General features: G+C 37.2%; 1 pseudogene; it reads right to left on the reverse strand.

Moving 5' to 3' along the window:
* Positions 1-336: 336 nt before the first annotated feature.
* Positions 337-1,261, reverse strand: LOC137227082 (voltage-dependent anion-selective channel protein 3 pseudogene; annotated as a pseudogene).
* Between the last annotated feature and the right edge of the window lie 7,952 nt (positions 1,262-9,213).

Consider the following 9,213-nt stretch of genomic DNA (forward strand, 5'->3'; position numbering starts at 1 on the left):
CAGATGTAGAGAACGTATGGACACCAAGGGGGGGAAGCGGCGGGGGTTGGGGGTTGTGGTGTGATGAATTGAGAGATTGGGATTGACATGTATACACTGATGTGTATAAAATGGATGACTAATAAGAAGAAAAAATAAAAAATAAGCATACACAGGTTATTTGTGAGTAAAAAAAAAGAAACAATTATGAGGTCTCTTGGAACTCCAGAATTCACGGACACCTCTTATAGCAATGGATCATGATTATTTACTAATAAAGTTCACTTGATATGGACATGCAGAAATTAAAAAAAAAAAAAAATTACTCTGAGGGTGTAAAAAAACAAAACCAAACCACATTAAGCTTCTAGTTCAAATCCCAGCCTGACCTTGTGCCCTCCTGCATTGAAGGTCTTTCCATGGATTAGAGCTGACAGGGTCAGTTTCACTCCTGCTTGAAGGGGCTGAGTATAACGCAGCCAATCAGGCTGGCATTATTCACTTTAGCCGATAGAGAAGTTCTACAATCCAGCTTGTACTTAGCAGCGATGCTGAAACGTGTGTTGTTACTGCCGGTGGTCCACAAGAGGTTTATTGATGTTTCAATCTTCTCATTCACCTTCTGGTAGATCTACCTTCCAAATTCAGTGCCGTTGTTCATATGAGCGTGCAGCTGGAAGTCTGTGGCCTTGTAACCCAGGGCGAAATTATTGTGACAGTTTGGATTTGGCTGTGTCAAAACTCATCTGATAACCAGCAAGCCAACCTTCAAAGGCCAACACAGCCCAGCCATAGATGGTTTGGTCCAGAAAAACTGATACCAACATTACTGCCAAGACTGAAAGAATCTCGTTTATAGGAGGCCTTCAATTTCCCACTCTTCTTTCCTGTGTTCCCTACAAATATGGTATCAAGAGTCAGTTTTGACCCTTCAGCCAACTTATTCTATTCTCCAAAGACATTTCTGTCCCAAGAGTACTGTCTGTGTTCCACTTTTGGGTGAAGGTCAGTCCATAGTTACAAATCTTGTATTTGGTCTCTAGGTTGCCTGATGCTTTCCCTGTATCATTGTAAGCATGACCAGAAGTAGAAAATTCCACTCCACTACATGACTTGGTTCTCAGATCTATTCTGACCATGCCAAATCCATATCCTTCATTGAAGACATCCTTGGCAGCCTTTCCTAGGTCACAGTAAGTTGGTGTGTTACACATATCTCCGACGGCAGGGCCTGTCCGCCCAGCCAGAAGAGTCCATCCACTCCACTAGAGCACCGCTTAAGGTCTTCTTCAGGCCAACGCCGTCCGCGCCTGTGCAGCCCCACACCTGCGGTATCTGTGCGCTGCGAGCCCCACACTGCGGCTGTGCCAGAGTGTTGCACCGGGGTCGCGCACCACACACGAGAGCCGGACTAACACCCCCAACTGTCCGAGTGTGCGCGTGCGCGGCAGGGCCCGGCCTTTGGCTTCTTTCTTAATTATTTTTGTTGTCGTTGAGTGGTAGGAGTTTTAAAAATATATACTCTGAACATTAACCCCTTATCAGATATATGATTTATAAATATTGTTTCCCATTCCATAAGTTGCTTTTTCACTCTGTTGATTGTGTCCTTTGATGCACAGTTTATCTATTTTTCTTTTGTTTCCTGTGCTCTCTCTTTTTTTTTAAATCACACAAGTATTCCCCAGTGCTCTAATCCAAGATTCAAAGAGAATGATCATCATCACACAATGGGATGGAATGGAATAGATTCATCAGATGCAGTCACAAGTCCCAGTCTTTCTACCTTTTAGGGATACTTGTCTAACTTTTTTAGTAAAAGCACTGCTTAAACCCTGTCAAATCTCCATGAAGGAGATGGGCTTGAATGTATAGTTCTCTACGTCCTGCTTATTGGGCTTACCTATAGCTAGAGTTGGGCTGTGGGAGCATCTGAGCTCTCTCTTTGGGCCCACCAGACAAAACAAAAAACAAAAGAAAGAAAACCAAAGCAAACAAAAATACTTCCAAAGTATAAAAGACCATGTGTCCAATTTTAAGGATAGATATCGACTATAGCATGGGGAGGCAGTGTACAATGTGGTGGATAATTTTACTGGTGAGGACTGTATCCAAAATAACTGAGTGTTCAGGAAAAAATTTACTAAGTATTTCATCTCAGAATTGCTATGATAATTTGGCATATAACTGTAACTACCTCTGAACAAGTTGCCCTGTCAGGAATATGGAAGAGGCGAAAGTTTCTCAAAAAATATTTTAAATTAAAACCAATATACTGGAGTACTAAAATAACAAAACCTCTTTGTGACCTCAAATAATTCTCTCTCTGGACGTGTTCCCTTACCTGTAAAAAAATGATGCTAAATAAATGAGTTGAGTTAATCTGTCTTTTAGTTTGATTCAAAATCAATGAAGTATATGGGAAAAGCAGGGTGCCTACATGATTACATGACTTCATATACCTCAGAATGGGTTTTGTTTTACATATAATTAAAAGCAAATTATAAGCAAAGAAGATAATTACAACATCTTACAGAGTTCATGTGTGTGTGGTCATGTGGTTAAATGTGGATGTGAGGGTACTGCACAAGGTAAGCTCCTTACAGTGAATTTACTAAGTTTACATTTCCCATACGGCAAGTTTCTTAAGGGTATTTAAGGTTTTAATGCAAGAAGCATGCGTGACATTACTCTGTTAATATTACAGGAAGTCTTTACTTTTGTATAGCTTATTTTGGCTGTAATAAAGTCTGCAACTCACATTTTATATGCAATAAGTGTATAGGATCTATTTCTCTCAGGGTCTTTAACAACTATCTTTACTACTGCAGCAAAATATTTTAGTGAAAATGTGTGATTTGTGGGTGCTAAACATGGAGATGAGGTTGGAGGGACATGGTGGGACAAAGTGGCATAATGGGCTGTGAGGATAATAGATGCATTCTTTGGTTTACTGGATGACCATTTCACACCAAGAAGTAAATTAAATTCATGCAGTAATAACTTTTTAAGAGCCAGAAATACAGAACTATAGAGAAATGAACCCATGTGAGCTCCTTCTTTTAGTCATATTGGCCCACACAAGACTCCTAAACAGTGTGTGTACCAAGCACAGTAAAAGATGATACTGAAACTATTCCTTTTCCTTTTTCCTTTCCTTTTCCTCTAGCTTTTCTTTTCCATTATGAGGTATGCTTAGCTATTCAGCAAACAATTATAGATGACAAACTATTGTACTAGTTATGTCATGAAGAGCTAAAGAATGTTGGCAGAGACATGAATAATGCTCAGAATTTTCACTCAATCTTTAAGTGCAGTATTACTATTAATTCATTCTAGAATTATACAGACATTAGCAAGGTACATAATTATGGTAGTAATTTTCTTTAATATTATAATGTCTTATAAATGTTAGGATTGCTTTTCCAGAAGAGGGAAGATAAAAGTTTCCCTTATTCTGAACTTAATCTTCTGTGAATGAGTTACCCCAATTGCCCTCCCCAAAGTCTACCTATGGAATTGAGCTAGAAAACACCATGTCCTACACAGCAGCAAAAATTGCTACATAGTTATTTGTCTTTAAAATACCCTTCTTGTAAACAAGAGGAGTTATTCAAGAGATTTGCAGCATATCCTTGGTGAAGACAGGAGAGGAGAAAAATCTAGAGGTATATGTATTGTGCTTTGCTTTATATCATAAACATGTAAATGGAAGGTCAAGCATTTATTATTTTAAACAAATTCAAGTGAGGAGGGATGTTTTATTTTGTAAATAATTATGGCCTTATTTGTTTTAAGTTCAAATCTCCATACATCAAATTTTATTAAATGGAGCACATCTGTATGAGATCTAAATGGAAAACCTGAGAAGAGTTCATGTTTAATGTAGTGATGATTTAATGAATTAATCATTCATTTGTATATTAAATATTAGCCAAATATTTACCTAGACCCTGTTTTGTTCGGAATAGACTAGATCTTACTGCAGGAACAAATAACCACTATTACTGACTCCAAACAGACCAAAAAAAAAGTTTATTTCCTACACTAGTTACATGTTGGTGACAGGATAACTAGGACCTCTGTTCATTGTCACATCACCTCCCCTCTGAGACTCAGGCTGATGAAGCATTCACTAGCTACACCATGCCAGACACTGTGGTAGAACAGGAAAAGAATATGTTCAGGCCCGCATCATCTCTTAAAACTTCTACCCAGAAATGACACGTCACCATGACTCATGTTTCATTGGCCAACACAAGGCCCATAACACGAGTCTGAAGTGCAGTATGAGAAATGCAGTAAACTGAATTTCCTATTCACATATTTAGGTGTGATTTCCTGTCCCTAACTAAATACAGAAAACAAGCAAAAATCAGTGTTACTTGTTTCAGAAAACACTTGACCCTGAGAGATGCGCGTGCTAATCAAGTAATTTATTGATCAAAACTAACATCCCACTATCAAGAATGGCTTCAAGACCTTCACTTTGTTGTGTCCACCATGCAAAGCCATCATGTCATAAATATTTCCTGATCTCAACTAATTCACATTTTGCAAGACACAACTTAAAATCACCTAGCTCAGGCCCCAAAACCCTGTAAAAATTCTCCATTGATTTCCCCTTTCTGACACAATGTTAAAATAGTGTTTTCTCTTACTGCAGCTGGTCAAAGAAACTTTGCCTTGCTTAAACACTAAATTTTTATGCTGGCTTTCTGGAGGACTAATTATTTGACATATGCCTACTCCACACCTGGAAGGAGACAGGAAATGAAATATCACTGAGCAGCATGAATGGTAATCATAGTATTTATATGTAAAGTGTTGTGATAGGCTTTTGAAATACAGATTTGAATAAGGCCCAAGCTTTGGCATATGATAGGTGCTTCATGTTTGTTAACTGAATGACTGAAATATAGAAAAAAAGGCAAGTGTGTATGAATCTTATAATATTTCATGAAGACAATGATAATAATAGAGTTAGCAAGATAAATAATTAAGGTCTATACAACCTCACTGCTATGCAACCCCATGTTTTATCCGGGGTTAATTTTTTTTCTGATTCTCAGGCCTGTTTCCCCGGCCTGAGAGTGAGAGTACCCCACAGAGAGGCTGACAGTTTCTTCTCAATATGGTTTGCAACAAATCACGTCATAGGAATTGAAGAACTTCAGAAAGAAAACCTAGTCTAGGAGAGAATAACATATTTGACTGTTTCTCAAATTTCATTCTCTTCCATGTCTATAAATCCATGAAGACACAATGTTTTCACCTCCTAATACCTAATACAGTATAGATGTACAATAAAGATTTTTAATGAGTGAATGAATATTAACTCCCTTCATTCTTGTGGCATTTATTGGGCTCACACTATATACAAAACTATGTGCTGGAGAAACCACCATGCTTCTAAAAGGTGAAGAGTAGCTGGGCCTTCTCTTAACGCTAAAAGGCTAGGCACATTTCCTAAAGAAATAATTGTATGACAAGCAACATGATACAGTAGAAAGAGTTCTGAACTTAGAATATGTTTTCGATGCCAGCTCTAGCATTTGATTCTCTGTGTGAACTCTGGCAAGTCTCTATGTGCCCCCACCTTGGTTTCCTAGCCTACAAAATGAGAGGTGATATATTTACATTTTAAATGTGTTATGAGCAAGCAAATATGTAATACTTGGAAAATAACTTAGCACCATCTGCATTTAAGCCTAGCAAATTGTTTCTATGTTTCCCTCTTTTATCTCTTCATCTTCTGTCTGTGATCCTTTAGCATCCTGTGGCATTTTATATCCTGCAGTGAATTGTAATTCTCTATAGATTTGTCTGTATACTTCCCTTCGCAACTTCCCTGAGGACAAGACTATTTTATTCATTTTTACATCCCACACGTTTACTACAGAGCCTGATGTATAGGAGATGTTCAGTAAATGTTTGAAAAATGAAAGAATATATATAAATATATAGATGAACTAATAAGAGAATGAATGAAATGAGCTGTGGAATTAATAACTTTCAACAAAGTTTTTGATGAATCATTATAGTAAGAGGGTCCCTGGCTCCTCTCATCTGTGTACCTTTTTTAAAGACAAAGATGTAACTGATGTGCAGCAAAGGATGAACATCAACCCTATACAGCAATTTTCCCAAACTTCCTCGATGATATGAATTACTTGGGTATTTATTAAATATACAGTTTCCCAGACCTTTGTCTTAAAGATTATAATTTTCCAGTCTGGAATATCATTAAGTAATTTGTATTTCTAACAGCTACTCCTAGGTAATACATAACATTATGGAAATTTGGTAAATACTGATCTAGAATATAAAATGTAATAATAGTTACAACAAAACATATAGTGCCTGCTAGGTTAAATTATTTTACTGCACTAATTTACTTCATTAATTTATAGATATTGACTCATTTAATCTTCACAACAACCCTAACAAGAAGTCATTATTATTACCTCTATTTTACAAATGAGTAAAACTGGGGTATGGAAAAGTTAAATAACTTACCCAGGTTATGGAACTATATATGGCATAGGTGGGATTTGAAAACTGGCGACCTGACTTTTGAGTATGTACTCTTAATTTTTCTTGATTACTTCCTCCCCAACAATGAAAACAGTGCATAGTGCTACACAATTTAAAATATATTATTTTTACTATTTCTGAGAGCAAGTGATGCTCACAAAGATCCATTAGAATTTCCAAAGTACGCACCACTTGAGGATCTGGATTTGCAGTGCACGGGAGAGCACCACGTAGTTACTGACCAAACTCTTTGGAAAGCTACTGTATTAGTTTGCTACTGCTGCTGTAACAAAGTACTACAAACTTCGTGGCTAAAAAGCACACACATTTATTATGTTACACTTCTAGAGATCATAATTCCAGAAAGAGTCTTATGAAGATACAATCAAGGTGTTGAAAGGGCTGATCCTTTCTGGAAACTCCAGAGGAGAACCTTGGCTTGTGGCTGCCACACTTTAATCTCTGCTTCCATTGTCAAAATGCTCTGTCCTATTCTGTTCCTCCTTCTTCCCTCTTATAAGAGCCCTTATGATAACATTGAGTCAACCTGGACAATTCAGGATAATCTCACCAGTTCAAGTTCCTTAACTTAAATCAACTCTGCAAAGTCCCTTTCATCATGTAAATTCACATATTCACAGGTTTGGGGACTTGGGTACCTTTGGTGGCCATTTGTTACCCTAGCACACCAAGAGCAACACAAGGGGTTACCGCATAGGACAGTTTCTTAATCTAGATGTCACGGAGCCTCTTGCTGTACTCTATGTGTCCACCAAAGGACGGGGATTGGGTGAAACATTTTTCAAAATCTTGGCTAGAATACTTGGGGGAATAAAAATACAGGTTCTGATTTGATCAAGAAATCATCCTTTAAATACCCATGAAGAACATTATACCCAACTAATCTCAGTCAGCAACCCCTTCTTTTTCTTACATGGGAACTGTTGTGTTATCCCAAGGTAAAAACTATCCATGGGGAGCTGGGTACTCGATGCTTTCCCGGAAGCCTAAATCCAACTAATTTTCATATTCCACAAGAGTTTGCTGTGGCTTTACCTACAAACTAATAACAAACCGTCTAAAATTTGAAGTCATAAAAAATCCTTAGCAAGGTTTTACAGACGCAAATCATGCCCAGTTGAAAGATTCTACCTTTCTGAGACAGAAGAGTGTTCGTATAACACAGAGGAAATTCTGTAAAGGGCTGTCTGTATCTTAATGATAAATATTCCTGTCCTGTTGAAAATTCTGCAGCAAGCTTTAAAAAAATCGAATCATAGACAGCATGAGGAGCTGCTGGAGGTCACAAAGGACTAAAATCTGTAATAATTTGCATGTCTCTATCAGATAATAGGAAGCAAGATGTTGACTGAAACAGTTTCATTTCAAATGATCTCTGTGATATTGATCAAATTGGGAGCATGCCAAGTAAAAACATGTTTTCTTATTAATTCTTAAATTGCTTCTCTCATTTTGCAAATGTAAGTTAATGCATTGACAAGAGGAAAAATGTTACTTGAAGTAGAAACAAATATGAATTGGCTAACAGATGCAGGAAGCCAAATAGCAGTCATCTTTGGAATAATTTTTCTAGGCTTTGTTAGTTCATATTTTATGGAGCTAAGAAGAAAGTGTTGAGTTTTCCTATCGCAATGTTCCATTAAGAGTATTTCCAGAATAAGCACCACATTACGTTTTGGATCTTGCCGTGCACGACAGGACAGCACTGAACATCCTCTGGATGACTTATGAGCAGTGAAATTAAGTTGTTTGCAAAGTTGTCTTTGGGGGCAAGGTAAATGAATTGATCTGAAACTAATGGAAGTTTGTCTTAGGTCCTGGAACATTACCCTGAATGGCTTGAAGGTGTCACTTTAAGCAAAGCACTTAAATATTTTGTACTAGAATCTCTCCTTTTGTATAAGACAGATATTATATACCTGCTATGTCTTTACCTAAAGTCCAAGAGTACTTTAGAGATTTGCAAGATTTTTTCATTTTTAAGGCATTCCAAAGAAAAATTGAACATGTAGGAAATAAGTATAATCTTTTCATGTCATATTCGATATAGATTAAAAATATTCCAACCCTTATGTTGACAAATATCATTCTGAGGGATTTATCTTAAAGAATTATCCAAAAGACAAAACAGGCTATGGTCAAAGAACAAAGATGTTCTTTTGTGTATTAAATGTGATAAGAAATATATGAAAGCAATGAAATTGTCCCAACTATTGACATTTGATTATATAAATAATAGAAATGTGTTTAGTTGGTGAACACTTTCATTAAAATAAATGATAATGAGATCTATGTGGCAGCATTGAAAATTAAACAGTGTTACATGGAATTAAAAGTGAACCCTTTTTACAGGGATAAAGACGCAGACGTAGAGAATGGACTTGAGGACACAGGGAGGGGGAAGGGTAAGCTGGGATGAAGTGAGAGAGTGGCATAGACATATATACACTACCAAATGTAAAATAGATAGCTAGTGGGAAGCAGCCGCATAGCACAGGGAGGTCAGCTCGGTGCTTTGTGACCACCTAGATGGGTGGGATAGGGAGGGTGGGAGGGAGACGCAAGAGGGAGGAGATGTGGGGATATATGTATACGTATAGCTGATTCACTTTGTTATAAAGCAGAAACTAACCATTGTAAAGCAATTATACTCCAATAAATATGTTTAAAAAACTT

Source organism: Pseudorca crassidens, chromosome 7, assembly GCF_039906515.1.
Source record: "Pseudorca crassidens isolate mPseCra1 chromosome 7, mPseCra1.hap1, whole genome shotgun sequence".
NCBI classification, from domain to species: Eukaryota; Metazoa; Chordata; class Mammalia; order Artiodactyla; family Delphinidae; genus Pseudorca; species Pseudorca crassidens.